The sequence below is a fragment of the Pantherophis guttatus genome, chromosome 6 (genome assembly GCF_059756535.1).
Source record: "Pantherophis guttatus breed Tessera chromosome 6, ASM5975653v1, whole genome shotgun sequence".
Lineage (NCBI taxonomy): Eukaryota > Metazoa > Chordata > Lepidosauria > Squamata > Colubridae > Pantherophis > Pantherophis guttatus.
This window is the reverse complement of record NC_142068.1, coordinates 13,500,521-13,519,182: the sequence shown is the minus strand read 5'-3', so window position 1 is coordinate 13,519,182 and position 18,662 is coordinate 13,500,521. Positions and strand designations below refer to the sequence as shown.

The 18,662-nt window shown below is 40.9% G+C and overlaps 1 long non-coding RNA gene across 2 annotated transcripts; it reads right to left on the bottom strand.

Moving 5' to 3' along the window:
* Positions 1 to 125: 125 nt before the first annotated feature.
* LOC117678173 (uncharacterized) lies at positions 126 to 6,945 on the bottom strand. Of its 2 annotated transcripts, XR_004594923.3 has the most exons (3): positions 6,814 to 6,945; positions 5,057 to 5,230; positions 126 to 335 (listed from the first exon to the last, which is right to left on the bottom strand). It is a non-coding gene; the product is annotated as an uncharacterized LOC117678173 (long non-coding RNA). The 2 variants fall into 2 exon arrangements; XR_004594922.3 differs by lacking the exon at positions 126 to 335 and having other exon boundaries at positions 4,922 to 5,230.
* Between the last annotated feature and the right edge of the window lie 11,717 nt (positions 6,946 to 18,662).

Sequence of the window (18,662 nt, the reverse complement as noted above, 5' to 3'; positions counted from 1 at the left end):
TAGATTTTTTTCAGCAAATTAGATAGTGACTGTTGTAGTATGGATACACGACAAATACCAGAAGTTGTCAAAAATTAACATTGCAAAATTGTGAATATCTTCTGCCAATGAAAACTAATATATCCACATTCAAAAATAATATTTTTCATCACCAACTGTTTGGGGGAAAAAAATTAAGAAAATGTTTTGAATCAAATTACTTTTCACTCTGTCCACCTCAGTTTCTCTTCCCTCACTTTTGCAATTAAGAAAAGATTATCTGGTCCAGCAGAGTTGATGCTGTCTCAAACAAGCTGTTTCTTCTTCTGTTGTGGAATGTAGTTCACGACACCAATCTAATTAAATCAAACACATTTAATTCATTTGCCGTATGAAGGAAATAATATTTGCATAATATTTGCATAATATGTGAGCTAATCTTGTATTCACGGAATGTGCAAGATTTGTCTTCCTAATGTCCTGGCATTTTTAATTTGCAAGTGTTAAGAATGCGAACCTTGTAAACTAAAGAGAAAACATTATTAAGTATGCAATTGTACCAGAATGGCTAAAAAGGGGGTTGAATGTCTCCAATCTCTTCTCTCAGAAGCCCTTTGCTTCTTCATATTCTACCAAGAGAAGAGAATATTTGTAGCTCAGGATTGAATTGAAGGATCATTGGTGATCTCTGAGCTTGGTTGTTTCTTGCAGAAGTTTCATTACCCAAACTAGATAGCATCATGATGCTACTTATTTCAGGTAATGAAAGGTCTGCTGTTTACTTAGTTTGGGTAATGAAACATCTACAAGAAAACAACCAAGCTCAGAGACCACCAAGGACTCTTCTTCATATTCTATTTACACTACCTTTTTTGAAGTTGTTGGAAGAAATATCCTTTTGGGTTCAGTTCCAAGTGGGGGAAAAGACACTGGAAACATGGAGACTGTTTGGAAAGATGTTTAATGGTGGACAGGATCACATGGTTTGAGGTCCTGGATAGAAAAGGGCAGAGATGCTGAGAGTACCTTGGCTTTATGCCCTCTGTTGGGCTTTGAGTTTGAGCTTGTATTCTGATTGGTTGTCAGACTCCCATGGGGCCATGCAGGAGCAACTCTGTAGTTTGTCCTGTATGCTAAATTTGGTTGAGCCCAGTGGTGGGATTCAGCCAGTTCGCATCACTTCGGGAGAACCGGTTGTTAACTTTCTGAACAGTTTGGCAAACTGGTTATTGGAAGAAATCATTAGGGCAGAGAACCGGTTGTTAAATTACTTGAATCCCACCACTGGTTGAGCCTTGCTGGGTGATGCAATCTCCCCAGGTGCCAAGTGGTGAATTCTGTTGCTAGATGAGTAGAGGGCTAATCCTATTTTTCTTGGATCTTGGGTGAGGGCAATTCCTACTATGGCTCTGCCTGCAGGAGGTAGATCTTTGTTATGTAGAATAGACTGGCCCTTAATGGCCTATTGACAAAGGTGAGGGCGGGGGGTCTGAGTTTCTGCCTCCCTTTTAGGGGAAACATTCTGCCCTTTTAATATTTCCTAACATATCTCATTTTTCTAGGAGAGAGGTGGGTGCTAACTTCCTATAATGTAACACTTTGGTAGTTTCTGTAACTAGCCTTATCTTCCACTTAGCTTCCAGGGATACCTCACCCGACATCCACTCTTAAACCTTGGTGTGTAAGAAAGATGGGACAGTTCACAGTTAGTGTTGTGTTTCTGGTGATTGAAAAGTAAAAATGCAAAAAGTGAAATAGTCTTCACTTCAACACTCTTGCTCTTTTTGAGCAAGACTCAAGTTGAGTCAAAAAGGAGGCCCATCTTTGGCCTTGTTATAAGTCTTATGCAACCACATCAGTGTAGCTGGTTGATTTAGTTGGGTGGCATCTATCAATGTCACAGGCAGCTGAGAAACACAGAGAAAGGAAATTAGAAATGAAAACTGATATTTATCTTTTCACTTCTAGCAGAACTTCCAGAAATTATTGCGGATGACAAAATGCAAAACAGAGGACCAACATGGATCTATATAAAACCGAATATAGTTAGAGGATCCATTCCTTGTAGTTAGGGCAAATATATTTCTAAGTCATGGTCTCTTATGTAGTTAGGACACTGGATTGACAATCGGCAGGCTCGTGTTAGAGACTAGGTTGCTGCTGCGTGACAGGGTGAGCTCCTATCACTCACTCCAGCTTCTGCTAACCCAGCGGGTTTGAAAGAGGATGACTGCAAGTAGACAAATGGGTACCACTTCAGCGGGCAACTTAAGGGGGACATGAAAGGAGACCCCAGTTGGCCATCCCCCAGGCAACTAATTCTTTCATCCTTTCGATGCTTCCAACACAAATATAAGAGTAGTCCATTTTTAGCATCTTACAAAGCAGTAGTCCATATGATCTTCCTCCCTGCTCTGGGGATCCATACACCAGCTGTGGACAGGTACAAAATTAGGCAGAGCTGAAGTTTTTTGCCTTGACCTTACTTACTAGCCTGAAAAAAAAAAGTTGCTCTTTCTCTTTTCCATGTTAAAAAAAAAAAATAGCTGACAGCAGGTGCTGTTTTCAGATGCAATGATAGGCAGGTATCCTCCACAGGAACTGAAGCTTGCAGACTACCATGTGGCATGCACAGCTCTGACTTCCAAATGCCAGAAAATGCCCAGCTGTCTCAAGTTGACTCCCATCGTCTCTTACCTTATGTGACAATTTGTGAGAAGAGGAGACATAAACAATTAAGAGAGAAAGGGCAAGTCATTTGACAGCTTCTCTCATAAACAGGAACTTGGCGCTGAAGGAACAAAATCTGGCAAGAAGGTTTCAGATCATTCCAAGGAGCATTTCTTGCAGGAGCGCCGGGTGAGAAATTCTTCGTACGGTTTTCTGATATTCTGATTTGACCCAACTAGCATTAATTATTGAAAGCTGTGGTCTTTGCTTTCTTGGTCTTTCCCTGCTGAATGGGAACGGAGAGTTGCAGTAGTTTGTCCCTCTCTGCTTCAAAGACACAAGAGAGGTTGCCATGGAAACTTCAAAGACCAGGAATTCGTCCTTTGCATCAAGCTGCAAAACACTTAGGGACAACTCCGACCTGATGACATTGGAAGATATCTGGGTCCTCTTGCCAATGTCCCAGCCCAGAGACATGACTGAAATGATTTAAAAAAACAAACAAACCCACAAGGGAGAAAGTTTGTTTTGATTCCAGCTATTGAAAAGATTCATTCTGTACAGTATTTGAAATGATGGGCATATCATGTTCCTGACAGTTGATAAACCCTCACATAAATTGAACTGTGAAGCCATTTGCAGACATTTCAATCAGGAACTGCTTCTTGGTGGCATTTTATGAATAGATGTGTGCCATTCAGAAGCTCTACAAATACTAGGCGAAGGCATGATCTTTACAGAGTAGCCGTTCATCAGGATGCTAAACGAATGCTAGGTTTTCCAAATGTTGTGATTGGAAATCCATAACTGAGACCACCTTTCCCTGCGTCAGTGATGTCTTTCTGTTGGAGTTTTTCATTCTTGCAATAGAGAATTGCAAGAAGCAAGAAAGATAAACAAATGCACCAGGGGCCAGATACAGCTGAATCCTGTAAAAAGAAGAGATGAGTCATCTTTATAGTGAAAATCAAGTTTTGCAAAATGGAGGCACGTCAGTGGTGGGTTGCCCCCGGTTCGGACCGGTTCGCAAGAACTGGTAGTAAAACCGATGGGAGGCCCCGCCCGCTGCCCTGGATGTCGTCATCGGCCTTCTGTGCATGCGCAGAAGCAAGGTGCGTGCACAAGCGAAGCAAGTATGCACGCACGATCCCGTTGCGAACCGGTAGTAAAGGTAAGTAGAACCCACCCCTGGGTTGAACCCACATGGTAGAAAAATGATCAGGAAAGCGTCTAATGTTGGACGTTGGGATGAAACCCTCTGTGGAGATTGACAGTGGACACAGGATTGTTGACATTGAATTCTTCCTCGTCTGTCTTTTAATCTGGGAAAATAGGTTGGGCAGACATTAAGATGTGGTGGGTACATAGAGAAAGATGTAGCTTTCTTGCACTCTTGTTTTCCATTCTCTTCATATATTCCTTCGGCTTCTCATATGGCTGCCCTCTACAGCTGCCACATGGTTCCAGAAAAAGACAGATCCCAGGTTCTTCTTTAAGAAGTTCAGATAGGTGCTACCTTCACCTAGAAGTTCCTTCTGGAAATCAAACCCAAAATATTGCATAGCCCTATAATTTTTTGCAAATGATTTTCCTCATACAATGCATTATTCTCAGATATATCCACCTTCATGCACTGTTTTCCCTTAATGTGTGCATCTCTTTCCTATGCACTTTTGTGAGTTATACTGTAAAGGTAAAGGTTAAGGTTCCCCTCGCACATATGTGCTAGTCGTTCCCGAATCTAGGGGGCAGTGCTCATCTCCGTTTCAAAGCCGAAGAGCCAGCACTGTCCGAAGACATCTCTGTGGTCATGTGGCCATCATGACTAAACGCCAAAGGTGCACAGAACGCTGTTACCTTCCCACCAAACATGGTCCCTATTTTTCTACTTGCATTTTTTACATGCTTTTGAACTGCTAGGTTGGCAGAAACTGGGACAAGTAACGGGAGCTCACCCTGTTACGCGGCACTAGGGATTTGAACTACTGAACTGCCGACCTTTCGATCGACAAGCTCAGTGTCTTAGCCAGTGAGCCACTGCATCCCCTTCAAGTTATACTTTGAATCACACCATTTGAAATAGCATGGCTATCGATATTCAACTATACTTTGCATAATCTAATTTAAGGATGTACAAACTAAGCTATGAAATCCTGGTGCTTGGAGTAGATTCAATAACAGGAGCGGCTCTAAATTGAATCAGATTCTTCCATCCCATTGCCTTCCCCTTGTACAACACCATAACACTCTGTACTAAATTAACTGTGACATATTTATCCATTCCCATAATTTATTTTATATATGAGAACGTATGCTCTGTGTTTATGTTTGTGTAAGAGAGAGGGAAAGAGAGAGAGAGAGAGAGACTTCAATTTCATTTCATGTAAGAATATTACATAATATTAACCTTCTTCCATGATTGGAGACGGTGAATTCATTTCCTCTAGTTCTTACAAGCGATATCTGCATGAACATCCAGAGATAAGATTTTCACCAAATTGTGGTTCTATGAAATGATTCTGCTTCATAGTCTTCCATTAGCTTAAATTGGATTTAGGTTTACATTGGCTTTATTCAGCCTCTGTAATGTGAAAAAATGGTGGTAGATCAGGCATGCATATAAGGAATCAGATTGTGTTTCATAAGCTTACATTTCAATTACAAGGGAATCAGCATATTAAATAAGAACATCAAATACAAAAAAAAATTAATAATAATGCTTGTGAGTCATCCCAATCACAACAAGAAGGAGACAGATGCATACTGGAGAAGCTGCACCTATCTGTTACAAATAGCAGAAGCTAATGATTTATAGATATACACAATATAACTAATGTTATCAATGAAGCCCTTTGTGCATAGCCTACTTTCCTCCATCAACCATCCACTGCAAGTTTAAAAAAATAGACAGCCAAAGACAGAAGTGGAGTAGGAAAATTGCTAAATGGAAAGGGTGTCCCATCTCTGGAAGTTTTAAAGAAAAGATGTGATAATTGTTTGTCCAAGACGGTATGAGGACTCCTGCCTTGAGCAGAGATTGGAAGACCTTCAAGCAGTGGTGGGATTCAAGTAATTTAACAACCGGTTCTCTGCCCTAATGATTTCTTCCAACAACCAGTTTGCCAAACTGCTCAGAAATTTAACAACTGGTTCCCCCGAAGTGGTGCGAACTGGCTGAATCCCACCACTGCCTTCAAGATCCTTTCCAACCCTGTGGTTCAATGAAAGACAAGAATAGTCACCAGCTTATCTTTCTTATCAACTCTTCAAAACGGTACTGAAAAAAATGACTCATGACCAGTCCATATCCTGGCTATTAAAATGTCCCTGCATTCACGATGATGAAAATGCAGTGAGTTGCATCACATGATCATTATTTGTGACTTTTCCTGCTGGCTTTTCCACATGCAAAATCAATGGGTAAGTGTTGTGGTCCACCAGCAGGCCTGTGGAGGTGGCAGTGGAGTCAGACAGTGAGGAGGTTGGGAAGGACCATGGGCCAGTCCTGGAGTCTGGGGAAGGCCCAGATGAGGGCTCTGTGTCGAAGGCAGAGATAGGGCCAGGGACATTTGGGAGTGATGCGTGGACTCCAGAGCCTCCAGAGTCGGACAGCAGAGAGGCAGAGAAACAGGAGGAGCCTGTTCCTAGTGCACGCATGCGCAGAGCTGCCAGAAGGTAAGAGCAGCTAAAGCAAAAGGGACAACTTGGGAGTAAGGCCCTCCCATAAGGCTTAAAAGAGCAGCAAAGGCTCTTGGGCTCTTTGTAGGAAAGCAACGCTGCTAAATTTGTTTCCAGTCAGTGTCTCTTGTTTCTGAACTTCGTGGGGCTTTGCCAAGAAAGGCCTTTGGCTGGGTGCCAAAGAAGATAAAGGTTTATGATAAGCCCGAGGGACTTTTTCTGAAGGACTTGTTTTGGAATTAATTTGGACTAAGCTGGGAATGAAGTAATTCTCAGCCGTTATAATAAAATAGATTTGTTTGGGACTAATTGTGTCTTGTAATGACTAAGTGAGCCTAGGTCACAACAGTAAGCCAACAGGGAACTTTGCATGTCACCCCAATAACTTGATCCGGTCACTTTTTCTGCCAAGGAGCCCACTATAGAGTAGGGATCTCATAGTCTGTAGCAGCTCCCATCTGCTTGTATTGCATAGCATGCACCCACCCAGGATCTCAAGCCAGTCCTCCTGTGATCTTCATTCCTCTGTGACCTCTGCCAGTCTGTGCTGCCTAGTGCCCATCCACAGAAATTCCTTCCCCAATGGCACTCTTGCACCCTCCATGATTCTTAAAAACTCCCATTTCTTCCCATTTAACAATCCATTCATCCTGAGGTTGTGTTGGCAACCAATAGTGTCAGCAGCACTATTGCTAAGCAAGGTGGTTGTGTTGCATCACACTTTATATGATGTCACTTGCTGACAGCAATCCTGGTCCCAGCTGCCATTATAACTCCAAGTTTTCCATAGTGGCCCTTATTCTATGGAACATCCTCCCTTTGGAGATAAGAATGGCCCCAACCCTGTTAGCCTTCCTAGAAGCCTGGCTATGTTCCCAAGACTGAGTGTTGAATGCGTGAAGGGCCCCATTTCCTGACTATATTGCTAACTGGCCAAGTGTCTTGCTCCTATGTATATTTTTAGTGTTTTTATTGTTTTGAAATGTTTTTAGCATATGTAAGTGTAATATATTTTTTGAAGAGTGCTCAGAGTCATTGACTGAGATGGGCAGCTATAGAAATTGAATGAATGAATGAATGAATGAATGAATGAATGAATGAATGAATGAATGAAGTTGGTTAGCTAGTTAGATAGACAGACAGACAGATAGACGATAGACGATAGACGATAGACGATAGACGATAGACGATAGACGATAGACGATAGACAGACAGATAGATAGATGATAGATGGATAGATAGATGGATAGATAGATAGATAGATAGATAGATAGATAGATAGATAGATAGATACCGTGTTTCCCCAAAAGGGGAAACACGTCTTATATTTTTATAAGATGTATATATATAATATTTTTATATTTCTGTCTTATATTTTTTTTTGCACCCTGAAATAAGCACTTGGCCTTATTTTTGGGGAAGTCTTATTATTTTGGGGTGCAAGATAGGGCTCTTCTTGCAGTCTTACCTCTATCTCCCTAACCCTAACCAGAAGAAATGGTGGGGACTGGCTGTGCGTGCATTTAAATATTTTTGGGGAAGGCTTATTTTAATGCATGCGCTCAAAAGCCCAATTAAGCTTATTATCAGGGGATGTCTTATTTTAGGGGAAACAGGATAGATAGATAGATAGATAGATAGATATTTGTTCAACTTGTATGCCGCCTTTCTCCGAAGACTCAGGCGGCTTACAATGCATTAAAAACCAGATATAAAAACATTAAACATTAAAACATTAAAAACAATTAAAAACAATTAAAACTCATTCACACCATTCACGGCCGGATCTCGCCAGATAGATAGATCCAGGAGAGGATCTTATTAAAGGGAGTCTGTAATAATTTTTCCTGATTAGTCCAGAGTTTGTGCTGAACTAAGTTGTGTACCTGGGAAGAAGTGAACACATTTCAACTGGTGGTACCAATTGCAAATGACACCAAATTGAGTAACATAGCTAATAGTCTAGAAGACAGAAATAAAATTCAAAACAGTTTCGATCGTTTGGAGAAATGGGCTGAAAGTGGCAAATTACCCATAATGGAGAGAAGTGCAAAGTTTTTCAATTAGGAAACAAAAATCACTTGCACAAGTAAAGGATTTGAAATAGTTAGCTTGAAAAAGGTTTTGGAATAGCAGTTGATGATAAACACAGAGTCTGGGCTGACAACTAAGTGTAGCTGTGAAAAAAGGCAAAGTGTGTTTTAGGCTGTATCAACAAAAACGTAATATCCAAATCAAAGAAAATAACTATTCCACCTTATTCTGCTTTGCTCCGATCCTACATCAAGCGTTGGGTGCAATTCTGCATGTGACACTTTTAGAAGGATTCAGAGACAAGTTCCAAAGAGGACAATCAGGATAATTGCGGGAGGAGAAATCAAGCTGAATCCCACCATTCAATCAGTCACATGGTCCAGTCCAGGCGCTGTCTGGTGGTGTGGTAACATCACCCCTCCTTCCTCCAACCAGGTGTGAGAACGTCCTTGATTCCCAAGAGAAAGTATTTTATTTTGACTACACAAACCCAGCTATCTCTAATCCCCCCCTCCCTATCCCTCAGCTCCAGTGTGGCAGCACTGAAAGCTCCAAGACGGCTTCAGCCAAGCCAGCTTCAGGGTTGACAAGGAGATTGAGAAGCCCTAACTACACTCCCCTGTAGGACCAGCCTTGTTAACAACCTTATCAACGTTTTAAAAAAGCCACAAGGGAAAGTGTCTGGCAAGGCATTAACATGTACAAAGGCCATCCTTTCACACCCTCTGCACATTGTAATTTGAAATAATTGGAAGCTTTTAGTTTTCAGGCTTTCGAGCTCCTTGTGTTCGAACTCATTAATTTCTTACCCTTCTCTCTTCCTGCCCACCCTGCCTCTACCCATTCTTATTTTGGATCATTTTTAAACATCGGTTTTATTTCTGAAAAGCTAAGGAAAACGCGGCATACATGGATGGCCTATTATGGGTGGTGACAATGGTCTATCCAGCAATACAGAATTTTAAAAAAAAGATATTTGAAGAAATGACACGTTTTTTATATTATGAGATATTATCTTTCCATTATTTTGTGAAAGCTAACTTTAATATGTGCCTAAAGCAATATTCGTGATCCTACTTTTGTTTTTTTTCCCCCCAAAGATGAAGATTTCTTTTTTCTTTTTTAAATGGAATGAAAACTATAATATTCAATTCTTTGGGGGTGAATTGCTTTCTCTTTCTTCCATGTTACTAATAATAATATCATTAATAATGTCCCCTTGCTGTTCAAATTGCTTCTCTAACATCTACAGTGAAATAAGCAATATGTTATGCGATATCAAAGTAGCCAAAGACCATTTTAGTTTAAGATCGTATCAGAAAATCACAGAATCTGAAGGTCAAATTCTCGCTGGTTTTTGTGACCAAAAAGGCTTTTATTCTACTCTTGTAAAAGAGAAAACAAATTTGGGGTAAAGTGGCTTAGGAAAACCCTAACCCGCTCCCTGCAACAGTGGCCCTGATTTAAATTAAATCCTATGTTGTTCCTTATAAGTGGATGTGACAATGGCTTAGCGGTTAAAGAAGCTGAGCTTGTGAGTTGGAAAGTTGACAGCCTGGGTTCAAGACCAAAGCACTGCATGGTTGGGTGAGCTCCTGTTACCATGTTTTCCCCAAAATAAGACCCTGTCTTATATTTTTTGCCACCAAAAAGGCACTAGGTCTTGTTTTCAGGGGTGGGATGTCATCCATTGACTCACCTCACTTGCGTGCATTTGCCCCCAGCCTCCTTTTCACTGTCAGAGGCCTTCAGGAACTTCTTCGGCTTCGGATAGTTGCAGCCAGGCCTCGCACATCTCAGCCCATTTCTTCTGCAGTCAGCAAGGTTTTCCCGAAGGCCTCTGTAGCCGATAACAGAGCTCCGGATCAATCAGGAGCTCTGTTATCACCTACAGAGGCCTTCACAAAAGCCTTGCTGGCTGAAGAAGAAATGGGCCGAGGTGTGCAAGGCATGACTGCAACTATCTGAAGGTAAGTAGTAGGGCAGCTCCACCACCCCCATCCTACCCTAGCTTAATTTTTATCCATGCACCATGAAGTGGGCAGGGTCTTAATTAGGGCTTATTTTTGGGGTAGGGCTTATATTGGGCGCACGAGTAAAAATTAAGCTAGGACTTACTTTCAGAGTAGGTCATATTTTTGGGAAAACACGGTACTTGCTCCAGCTCTTGACCACCTAGCAGTTCGAAAGCATGCAAATGTGAGTAGATAAATAGGTACCACTTTGGTGGGAAGGTAACAGCATTCCATGCACTTCAGTCATGGTGCATGCCAGCTACATGACCATGGAAATGTCTTCAGGCAATGCTGGCTCCTTCGGCCAAGAAACAGAGATGAGCATTGTCCCCTAGAGCTGGACACAACTGGAGAGAGGAACTCTTTACCTTTACCTTTTGCTCCTTGTAAATAAAGATAGAACAGGAAACCAACTGCACGAAATGATGTGCGCCTTCAAATCATAGATGAGTCCCTGAAGGATCATCCTTGAAGGTTTGCCTTGAAGATACCCAGAATTACAGAATCACCAAGGGATGGAACTCAATGTTTTACTTAAAGTCTATGAGGAAAAGAGCTCCCTGCTAAGAAACATTGCAATTAATTTATTTTGGTTGGAATCGTGACCAGGAATAAAAGACACTTCTTCCCATAGTTACAGGGCTGTTTAGACTGTAGCTAATAATAAAGTACATTATGCTCCAGCAGCTGGCATCATATTTGTTTCCTTCTTTTTATGTGCTCCATGTATATGAAATAGTAGCTCCCATCAGAGAGCAAAATTTCTATTGCTCTGGGATTCTATTCCCAAAGAAGCTTTTCAAGCAGGGTCAGTTTCCTTTTGGTATTTCAAAAGCTGATTAAAATTAAATATTTTCTCCCTTGGGATTTTTTTTTAGCTCAAATGTTCATTTGAAGTAATTCTTTAAAGTTTTATTCTGTTCTATGGAGGAGGAGGAGGAGGAGGAGGAGGAGGAGGAAGAGGAAGGATAGCAATAGCACTTAGACTTATATACCACTTCACAGTGCTTTACAGCCCTCTCTAAGCAGTTTACAGAGTCAGCATAATTGCCCCCCAACAATTTGGCTCCTCATTTTACCCACCTTGGAAGGATGGAAGACTGAGTGAATTTTGAGCCTGATGAGATTCGAACTGCCAAATTGCAGGCAGCCGGCAGGCAGCAGAAGTACCCTGCAGTACTGCACTCTGACCACTGCGTCATCGTGGCTCACGGTGGAGAAGGAGAAGGCCATTAAAAATGTAGAAGAAGAATTACATTGAAAGCACATTCTCAGGCAAAGAAGGGATGTGACAGACTTAACCAAGTCATATAAATGTACTAGCAGGTACCTTTCTTTAAGATCTGTGCTAGGTTAGGATTAAGCTTTGCAAGATTTGTTGATCGGTTAGTTTTTGATTCAATATATTATGAAAAATCTAGAAAACAGATTAATACCATAACCAAGTTAAGCATGTTAACTTGTGTGATTTCAGCCTGTGAGACTCTTTTGGGGAGCTTCACTTGAGTCCATCAAGTTCTGACTTTGGTCAAGTATCTCACATCTGAAATTCCAGCTTAATGCCTACTTTATCTCTCCTTCACCAGGGAAAGATTTTCCATTCTCCAGGTTTTTTTAATGTTTTTTTTAAAAAGCATTTAAATAGATCTTTTGATTCTTCTGCTTTATAAGGTGCTTATTTGATGTACCTCTTATTTTCAATATAAGTTTTGATGTGTTTTCAAAGCCACCTTAGGAAAACCACTGTGTCTTGAAGGGATAGTCAATAAATGTTCAGAAATAAGCAAAATTGGCATTTCTATTGTCTATACTAAACCGGTTCAGGAGACTTTTTTTTTTTAATTTGATTTATATGCCGCCCTTCTCCGGAGACTCAGGGCGGCTTACAATGTGCTAAGCAATAGCCTTCATCCTTTTGTATATTTATACAAAGTCAGCTTATTGCCCACACAACTGGGTCCTCAATTTACCTACCTTAGAAAGGATGGAAGGCTGAGTGAACCTTGAGTCTGGCGAGATTCGAACCTGCAGTAATTGCAGGCAGCTGGTCTTAATAACAGGGTGTTTTAGACCACTGTACTACCAAGGCTCATTAGGCGGTTATCCGGAGTCCCACTTATCTGTGGTAGTACCACAAATGGTAGACTCAAGACTCCGCATTCAGGACCACAGAGAGGAACCTTGCAGCTAGCATACAAACTCTAATGCCACTATTAGAAGTTTTTTTTTTCTTTTTGCTGTGGTCCATCCTAAACTAGGATGTGCAGTAACGTAATTATTGATTGATTGATTGGTTGAATTTATATTGCCGCCTATTCGCCCATGGCAATTTAAGGCGGCTTACAGAATATAAAACCTCATTTAAAACAATAAAACTAATAAAAGGAATCAAATAAATTAATATAATGTAATGTAATATAATATAATCACCCCCTGCCCCCCATCCCCCACCCGAGCAACAGCAAATCACACGAGCCATTTAATGGGCTCCATCCCGGTCTGGGTTCCCCAGGCCCACTGGCAGAACCAGGTCTTCAGTGCCTTCTGGAAGAGTATTAGAGTGGGAGCCATTCTGATCTCTGGGGGAATGATGTTCCAGAGAGAGGGAGCCACCATGGAGAAGGCCCTTCTTCTGGGTCCCACCAGGTGTATCTTCCTCTGGGATGGGACCCGCAACATTCTCTGCCTCCCTGCTCTGATGGGTTGGGTAGATGTGACCGGCAAGAGACGATCCCTCAGATAATCTGGTCCCAAGCCACAAAGGGCTTTAAAGGTGACAACCAGCACCTTGAATTGCACCCGCAAGCAAATCGGCAGCCAATGCAGCTCCTGCAGGAGAGGTGATACATGTGCACACCGGGATCTGCACAAAACCATGTGGGCTGCTGCATTTTGCACCAACTGGAGCTTCCGGATGCTCTTCAAGGGCAGTCCCATGTAGAGCGCGTTGCAATAGTCAAGACAGGAAGTGACTAGGGCATGAGTGACTGTGAGTAGGGATTGAAGAATAATCCAACTTCTGAATGTTCCCGATATCTTTGTAATATCTGAGCTTTTAGACATTTCATATATCACATGTCGAGAGATCCTTCTAGCTAAAAATAATTTTATCACCAAGACAGGTAATATCAAAAAAAATGAAACAATGACTTTGAAGCAATATAGAGCAGCAGCTTTATATCTGAAGCTAAAACAGTTCTCAGAGTCCAGACAAATTCCAGATGCTGCATGGACTTTCACTCTCAGAATTCCTCAACTAGTATAGACATTGCTTAGAATCCTAGAAGTTGAAGTTCAAACATTTGGAAGAAGCTACTGCTGGGAAGTACCTAAAATGCAGAACATGATACAAAAGCGTGACTCCGGAATTCTACATCAAAAGCCTTGGCCTCAGAAGTTATCATCAAATGGTATTTTTTTTATATGACTCAGGAATAATCATATGAACAGTGTATAAGTTTGATTACATGCAAAAGAAATGAAATCAAATTCATTTACTTTTCATCCTGGTGGAACCTACTGCTTTTTGGAAAGCAACCCCCATTGTACTCAAGACCATGTAGGATCTTTATATCCCTCTTTGATCTAAATGTTTCATTTAGGTAGTACAGTGGTCTAAAACACCCTGTTATTAAAACCAGCTGCCTGTAATTACTGCAGGTTCGAATCTCCCCAGGCTCAAGGTTGACTCAGCCTTCCATCCTTTCTAAGGTAGGTAAATTGAGGACCCAGTTGTGGGGGCAATAAGCTGACTTTGTATAAATATACAAAAGGATGAAGGCTATTGCTTAGCACATTGTAAGCCGCCCTGAGTCTCCGGAGAAGGGCGGCATATAAATCAAATTTTTAAAAAAATCCATAAAATGTTAGGTGGAAGAATATTCAATCATTTGAAATCACTCTGGTGGTTTAATGTGGTACATCAGGCTAGTCTTGGTGATACTAACTCAGTAACAACTTGGCCAAGCCAGATGGTGGGACAATACCAAAGAGTCATGCTCAATTCATAAGTTCAGAGAGTTGACTGCATCATAGGTGACTTTTTTGTGGAGGGCGTGTCTTGAGATCTTTGAGTTCATTAATAAATACAAAGATTGATCATAGATGGAAACAGATAAAAGAGTCCAACAGCAAGCATCGAGATCATACATTGGTTCTCAATTGTAGGCAGTATCCCAAATTTTTCCACCACTCATTCTCATACTTTCATCCCCCTTTTTTATAGTCCATTTCTCAAAAATGTTGCACCATCTTCATTTTATTTGTTGGAGAAATTTTTATAAAAATGAGTCATCTTCTACATACATGGCTTATTTTTCTTGAGCTGTTTCACTGAATTTTCTTTCTTTTTTCTTTTTTGTATATGATTTATTTGTAGTTTTCCTTTAACAACTGACATATTTTGTGGACAGTGTAATGACTGGGTAAATGTACTTTTTACACAGTGCTAACAATAATAATACAATTACATATACATAGTTTTTGTCTTCCAACTTCTAACCTTAATATGGGCATTATAATTATAATATATTCTTTTATGTATCAATATATATAATACTATTTTCCCAATTTCTACTTATTTCTTTTTTCCCCCCCCACTTGTTGGGGTTCTTCCAGTAGTAAAATCCAAATTTTTTTACTACCGGTTTTGTGGACGTGGCTTGGTGGGTATGGTGTGGCTTGGTGGGTGTGGCTTGGTAGGCGTGGCAGGGGAAGGATACTGCAAAATCTCCATTCCCCCCTCACTCCAGGGGAAGGATACTGCAAAATCTCCATTCCCACCCCACTCCTAGGGGAAGGATACTGCAAAATCTCCATTCCCACCCCACTCCTAGGGGAAGGATGTTGCAAAATCTCCATTCCCACCCCACTCTGGGGCCAGCGAGAGGTGGTATTTGCGGTTCTCCGAACTACTCAAAATTTCTGCTACCGGTTCTCCAGAACCTGTCAGAACCTGCTGGATTTCACCCCTGGGTTCTTCCATATTCACCTCTTTATCTTTAAACAGTACTATTCTCTCTTTATGATTCTTCATCACTTTCTCCAAAAATATATTTAAATATCAATTACATTTATTTATTTATTTTATTCAATTTGTATACCGCCCTTCTCCTAGTGGACTCAGGGCGGTGCACAGCCAGAACTAAAACACATACCAATACAAAATTTAAAATTATTAAAAGAATTACATTTCTTCATACAATGCATTTGTTGACCCCTGTTAAATCACTAATATTTTAAATATTACTCAAAATTCCACCATAGGTGACATTTTAATATTGGATAGTGTTTATTCAAATTCATTTGCTTTGGAATCTTTAAATAATAATAAATTCCATATCACCATAATTTAGACAACATTCTCAATAGGTAATACATGAATAATCAATTTAAACAGGCATGATAAAGTCATCATTCTCAATAGCTAATACAATCCATTTAAAACAAGCATGATATACTATAAAAAAACATCTGTGATAAATACAATAAATAATTATAGGAATAATAAGCCAATTAATAGCATATAACAACCTCCATCAATCACTTTTATACACACTACCACGTACATTCAACCCAGATGGTACAGTATTATCTCAGTCTAGAAATACTCATTGGAAAACCTGATCTTTGGCCATTGAAGTATTGTTTTAAATAAAATCAAGGGAGAATAATGTTGAATTTCATGTGAGGAATCTGCTCCAAAGAATGGAGATAGCCACTGAAAAGCAGTCCCTGATACCTTCACCACATAGAAATGAGATGTTAGCAACTATTCTATGTTCTGTGTTTTATGTTCCAATTTCTCCTGACTATGAGTCCGGACAAATCTGGTTGGAGGCAGGGGACCTAACGAAGCTTATGATGTGAGCACAATTTGCAATAAAAAGTTGCAATGTGGAGTAGGAAAGTCCATTCTTAACCATAATGGTGCAGAAAAGATGTTGAGACTTTGGAAAAAGTGCAAAGAAGAGCAACTAAGATGATTAAAGGCCTGGAGACTAAAACGTATGAAGAACAGTTGCAGGATTTGGGTTTGGCCAGTCTAGAGAAAAAAAAAAGACTACATGTTACATCATAGCAGTATTCCAGTTTGAAAGGTTGCCACAAAGAAGAGGGGGTCAGCTTATTTACTAAAGCACCGTTAGGCAGGACAAGAAACAATGGATGGAAACTAATCAAGGAGATAAGCAACCTGGAACTAAGGAGAAACTTCCTAACAGTGAGGACAATTACCCAGTGGAACAGCTTGCCATCAGAAGTTGTAGGTACTTCATCGCTGGAGGTTTTTTAAGAAGAGACTGGACAGTCAATTGTCTGAAGTGGTACAAGGCCTCCTGCTTGAGCAGGGAGTTGGACAAGTCCCTTCCAGCTCTCTTCTGATTGAAACATTATATACAGCAGTGTTTCTCAACCGTGGCCACTTGACGTATAGACTTCAGCTCCCAGAATTCCCCAGCCACACATCTTCAAGTCACCAAGACTCAGAAACACTGTTATAAAGAGTAAGGGAGATGATCTTCCGAGAAATTTGCAAGGAGAATTAAATACGCAAATAATGCTGAAACATTTTTTAGGTTCTGAGAAGAAGATAGGGTTCAGAAATGGCTCAGACAAAGATATTCCTGATTCAATGATATATATCAAGGAGCTCAATCAGACTTGCAATATTCTGTTATTATAGTGTCAGGCCTAAATTCCAAAATAACACAGCGAGATCCAGTTGAGTCCAATTCTTTATTTGGTTACACCTAATAGATGGGATCGCACTATCTATCGTCTATAGGAGGGGTGTCAAACTCGATTTCATTGAGGGCCGCATCAGGGTTTTGTTTGACCTCGGGGGGAGGGGGGAGGGGCATGGCCAGGGTGGGAATGGCCACCTCAACATCACTCATGTTGGGGGTGTCTTTGGTAGGCCGAGTGCTCTGCCAATGAAAATGGGCTCATGAGCTCCGTTTTTGGATGTGACAAACTCCTGCAACCCTTTGCTAGCAAAAACGGAACTCCGGAGGGCAGCCCGTGGCCCTTCCAAGCTCTGTTTTCGCTGGCAGAGGCACCGGGACCGGTCCTTTGTTGTTTCCAGGGTGGCCCCACAGGCCAGATCTAAGCACCCTGCAGGCTGGATCCGGCCCCCAGGCCTTGAGTTTGACACCCCCTGGTTTATAGACTAAAGCTATCCCCTTCTAAACGAACAGACATACCCTGGGAGATCCTAGGATGTGGCCAGACTGAATCTTTTCCTTCCTCCCCTATCTGGTTCAGGACCATGCTGTCTCTTGTTTGGGGTCAAACTCTGGAATGTGTTGCCTCTTCCCTGGGAAGCTTGCAGTGATATTGCTAAGATTCTTACACACACATACATTCTCTCTCTTTCTCCAGCTGTGCCTTCCATCACATCTACTCAATCTCACTCAAGGCAATTTCAGCCTTCCTGTGGAATTGATTTCCTGGACTGATTTACCTTGTGGGGTTGACACATTGTGAAGATCTTAGCTCTGCCCTGTATTTTCATCACAACATCTCATGGAAGGATGTGAGGGGCAAAGTTGGAGTACCAGCATTGTGGTTTACGTTTCCCCATCCTCTGCCCCCCCACCCCACCCCCCAATCTACCTCTAGTTGTCTATGTGAAGTCCCTTTCTAATATTCCATTCCATACCTTTTTTCCAGTACACACTGCTCCATCCCATGTTTAAATATGCACAAACCCTCAGCAAACTGATTTTGGAATATGCCCCATTCCTTTTAAAGAATACATATTTGCAAGCCGTGAACTGTTACATAGTCCATTCTTTTGCCTGATTGCCTAAAGATTGATTACCAGTCATTTATAAAAGAAATGCATAGCCTGTGGTCTTGTGGAAGTAGTATAAAATGTTGTAAATGGAGGTTTTTGAGGATATTAGAATTTTGAGAAAAGTAATGCATTTTACCAGCAAGTAAAGAAAGGCAAATAGATGTCCTCCCCATCCCTGCCTCAAATAAGGAGTGGAACATTAGCTTGAGACAAAGTAAAGGCAAGAAAGAAAATACTGAATACATTTAACATCATGTGATGCTTGATTAGGCTTAACCAGTTAGATTACTTGGTAAATCAGCTTTTGTGTAGCAGGATCCCAGCTTGTTTCATTCCTGTATGGCTCAATATTGTGCAAACTCTGAAAGAAATAATTCCATATTATTATTATTATTATTATTATTATTATTATTTACTTTATTCATTCAACATGAAACTCAGTCAACTGAACATTCAAAATGCATCACAAATACTATTGACTGGTGCTA